This window comes from Neomonachus schauinslandi, unplaced genomic scaffold (assembly GCF_002201575.2).
Source record: "Neomonachus schauinslandi unplaced genomic scaffold, ASM220157v2 HiC_scaffold_559, whole genome shotgun sequence".
Lineage (NCBI taxonomy): Eukaryota > Metazoa > Chordata > Mammalia > Carnivora > Phocidae > Neomonachus > Neomonachus schauinslandi.
Window position 1 is genome coordinate 1 of NW_025409249.1, and position 5,099 is coordinate 5,099.

Below are 5,099 nucleotides of genomic sequence, written 5' to 3' on the forward strand. Positions count from 1 at the left end.
TGAGGTCTTTCATCCATTTTGAGTCTATTTTTGTGTGTGGTGTAAGGAAATGGTCCAGTTTCATTCTTCTGCATGTGGCTGTCCAATTTTCCCAACACCGTTTGTTGAAGAGACTGTCTTTTTTCCATTGGACATTCTTTCCTGCTTTGTCGAAGATTAGTTGGCCATAGAGTTGAGGGTCCATTTCTGGGCTCTCTATTCTGTTCCACTGATTGATGTGTCTGTTTTTGTGCCAGTACCGTACTGTCTTGATGATGACAGCTTTGTCATAGAGCTGGAAGTCCGGAATTGTGATGCCACCAGCTTTGCTTTTCTTTTTCAACATTCCTCTGGCTATTCGGGGTCTTTTCTGGTTCCATACAAATTTTAGGATTATTTGTTCCATTTCTTTGAAAAAAGTGGATGGTATTTTGATGGGGATTGCATTGAATGTGTAGATTGCTCTAGGTAGCATTGACATCTTCACAATATTTGTTCTTCCAATCCATGAGCATGGAACATTTTTCCATTTCTTTGTGTCTTCCTCAATTTCTTTCATGAAATTTATAACAATGAGGATGATAGTCACACCTAGTTCACAGGGCTCTGCAGAGGATTAAGTGAGTTACAGGTAAAGCATTTAGAATAGTACCTGGCAGGTAGTAAATGCTCAATGAAATGTTTTCACCCTCTTTGTACTCTTCTATTGTGGGAAATGCAAATTGCATGAAAAATTGTTTCTTGTGATTTTATTCAAATAACAGGGGCATAGTTTTGGTTATTCTTGGATGATAACAGCTTAAAGATAAGCTTTTTTTTTTTTTTTTTTAAAGATAACCTTCTATACTTCTGGTCCATATCCCCCAACATCGAAAAGCACCCCTCTCTACCTGGCACCAAGGTGTACATATTTGAATCTCCCTGTGTTTGGGGACTTATATTTTCAAAGTACCCTACCCTTCACCATCTATGTGTAGCATTAAGTTAAGTGGTAATCAATTTTGTTAATGATGAGTTTAAAGCATAAAAAGACACGCACACGCACGAATGATTTCCCCTAAAGAGGGTTAACACAGAATGGGTTATACTTCTTTAATGGGTGACCATGTGTATGGCTTCTTTTGGTTGATGAGAGCCACTCATTCCCCAAACATTTTGATGAATCATGGTTGTATCATGTTTGGCTTTAGACAACACTTTGTATTTTCACTTCCTCCTCATTCCACTTAGACTGGATTAAAATTAAGTTGCATTTCTGAGAACAGAGCATTTCTTGGTGGATGGTAAATTTTTGCTGCATGATTAAAACCTACATTAATGATGCAAATACATGATTTTAGACACATATGCAGACTTTCCAACTTTGCAACAGTTGCATTTTTGTCACTAATGGAAAATGTTGATTGATTTTTTTCAGTGACTGATGACGGATGAAGCAGATGAGTTTGCTGCAGGGCTTGAAAACAAAATGAAAAATCCTGGAGAACCCGACAGTCCTTTGTCCTCTAAGAGAAGGTAGAGGATGGCCTTGCTGTGAATGAAATAGGAAGGAAGATGGTAATTATGTCTTTGAGAAACAGATATGAGAATGTTTGCAAGTAGAAGGGAAAGAATCTAATAAGCTGCAACCATTGGAGTTGCTGCAAGGGTTAGTAGGATGAAGCAGGTCTCTGGGGCAGTAGGAGATGATGGGCTTAACAGACGATGGGCCTGCACTCGCTCTCTGCATGTTCTCACCTCCTGTTCATCCTCTAACACAGTGCGGTCTGGCTTCTGCCTCCACTGCTCCACTGAAACTGTCCTTGTCAAGTCCCCAGTGTCTGCTGCATGTTGTCTTTAACTTCTCAGCAGTATTTGACACAGTCATTCACTCAGTCCTTCATGAAAACCTTCTTGGGTTTCTAAAAACCACAGTTTCCTGATTTCTTCCCCTCTTACTGGGACTCTTTTTCATTCCCCTTTTCTGGTTGTTTCTTTTCATTCCCACCACTAAATATTGTAGGGCCACTAATCCTGATCTTGGGCCTTCTTCCCTTGAATATACCCTCTCCCTAGATGATCCCATGTAGTCTTGGAACTTTAAATATGATGATGTGTATTTCAGCAACTCCCAAATTGATGATACCTCTAGATTACAACTTGCTCCTGAACTCCAGACTCAAATTCAAATGCATACATGGTATCTCCACTTGCATGTCTAAGAGACATTTAAAACTCAACCCATTCCATGTGTTTAAACTGAACTCCTGAACTCCTGAACTCCTGAACTTCCTCCCTTGCACATACCTTCTCTACATACAGCACTGTCTATTTTGGCTTTTGGTGTTATAGCTAGGAAATCACTGGGGCGCCTGGGTGGCTCCGTCGGTTGAGTGTCCAGCTCTTGGTTTCGGCTCAGGTCATGATCTCATGGGTCATGGACTGAGCCCTGGGTCAGGTTCCATGCTCAGTGGGGAGTCTGCTTGCTGATTCTCTCCCTCCGCCCCTCCCCCCAAATGAATAAATAAATCTTCTGAAAAAGGAAATTATTGCCAAGTCCAATGTCATGAAGCTTTCCCCTGTTTTCTTTCAGGAGTTTTATAGTTTTAGGTCTTACATTTAGGTCTTTAATCTATTCTGAGTTAATTTTTATTTATGGTGTTAGATAAGGGCCCAACTTTATTCTTTTTTATGTGGGTATCCAGTTTTCCCAGTTTGTTTATTTATGTGTATTATTTTTTTATTATTATGTTCAGTTAGCCAGCATATAGTTTTTGATGTAGTGTCCAATGAATCATTAGTTGTGTATAATACCCAGTGCTCATCACATGTGTTCTCCTTAATACCCATCACCGGGTTACCCCATCCCTCCAACCCCCTCCCTTCTGTAACCCTCAGTTTGGTTCCCAGAGTCCAGAGTCTCTCACGGTTTGTCTCCTTCTCTGATTTCTTCCTGTTCAGTTTTCCCTCCCTTTCCCTGTGGTCCTCCACGCTATTCCTTATGTTCCACATATGAGTGAAACGATATGATAATTGTCTCTCTCTGCTTGACATATTTCACTTAGCATAATCCCTTCCAGTTCCATCCATGTCAGTGCAAGTGGTGGGTACTCATCCTTTCTGATGTCTGAGTAATGTTCCATCCCAATACCATTTAAATTTTTTTTAAAAGTAAGCTCTACACCCAATGTGGAACTCGAACTCATGACCCTGAGATCAAGAGTCACATGCTCTAGTGACTGAACAAGCCATATGCCCCCCCCATGTAACATTTTTTTTTAAGAGACTCCTTTCCTCATTGAATGGTCTTGACACTCTCATAGAAGCACATTTGACCATATATGCAAGGATTTATTTCTAGGATCTCTATTCTATTGGTCTATTTGTGTATCTTTATGCCATTACCACTCTGTTTTAATTACTGAAGCTTTATAATACATTTTAGAATCAGGAATGTGAGTCTTCCAATTTTATTCTTCCTTTTCAAAATAGTTTTGGCTATTCAGTGTCTCCTGAGATTCCATATGAATTTTTAGGATGAATTTTTCTATTTCTGCACAAAACACCATTGCAGTTTTTTTTTTTTTGAATGTTGTAGTAGTTAATTTCTTTTTTTTAAAAAGATTTTTCTTATTCTTCTTTTTTAAAAAGATTTTATTTATTTATTTGACAGAGAGAGACACAGCGAGAGAGGGAACACAAGCAGGGGGAGCGGGAGAGGGAGAAGCAGGCCCCCTGCTGAGCAGGGAGCCCGATGCAGGGCTCGATCCCAGGACCCCGGGATCATGACCCAAGCTGAAGGCAGACACCCAATGACTGAGCCACCCAGGTGCCCCACCATTGCAGTTTTGATAGGGATTACATTGTAGATTGCTTTGGGTAGTATAAACATCTTACCAATATTAAATCTTCCAACCCATGGACATGGGATGTGTTTCCATTTATTTGTGTCATCTTCATTTTTTTTTCAGCAATTTTTTAAAGTAAACTCTACACCCATCATGGGGCTTGAACTCATGACCCTGAGATCAAGAGTCACATGCTCTACTGACCGAGCCCCATTTCAGCAATGTTTTATAGTTTTCAATGTACAAATCTTTCACTTGCTTTGTTAGGTTTATTTCTAAGTATTTTCTTCTTTTTTTTTCAAGAATTATTTATTTATTTTAGAGAGAGAGAGAGAGAGCGTGCAAGTACACAAGGCGGGGAGGGACATAGGGAGATGGAAAGGGAGAGAAAATCTCCAGCAGTTTCTCCACTGAGCATGGAGCCCAACGCAGGGCTCGATCCCAGCACCCTGAGATCATGACCCGAGCTGAATTCAAGAGTCGGACGCTTAACTGACTGAGCCACCAGGTGCCCTTCTAAGTGTTTTATTCTTTTTGATGCTATTATAAATGGAATTGTTTTCTTCATTTCCATTTCAGATTTTTCATTGTTAGTGTACAGAAACACAATTGATTTTTGTGTGTTTAGTATCCTGCAACTTTCCATGAAGATTCATTTTATAGTCCCATGTACACTGTAAGCTCCTTTTTGTATCGCCCACAATGTCTTACACGGCATGGTGTTTTAAGCATCTCTTGGTTAATGACATTTCTGTTCATTTTCAGGTTTAAAAAAAGGATTCACGACCTTGAGAAGGTACTAGAAAAAGTAATTTTCACCATCTTCACAACAAAGTTAATTACATCACAAACATAGCCTGTTATCACATCTATCTGTGAGAAACGGACAAGTTTGCTGTGCTGTAGAATGGTGCTGGATATTGCTGGCTTCCTAGACTGTGACACTCAAGGGAATTGCCTTCAAGAGGTTACGACAAAGCAGTGGAGCCTTTTAATGTTGTGATTCTCCATCAGTAAAATTTGGCTTTGGCCTTAAGAATATCCACTGAAAATATAGTTTGCTTTCTTATTTGTTTTCCCACTAGAGGAAGGGTACGGTATTAACTCTTGAGGCAAAATCCTACTACAGTCCTGGTGTCTGCGGCAAGTCATGTTGCTGCACTGACCCCTGCCTTCTTTCACTACTGCTGTCCTCAGCTGCACCTCAGCGCCTCATGATTCTTTGTCTGGGGAGATGACTCGAACCTTCTTTCTTTCTTTCTTTCTTTCTTTCTTTCTTTCTTTCTTTCTTTC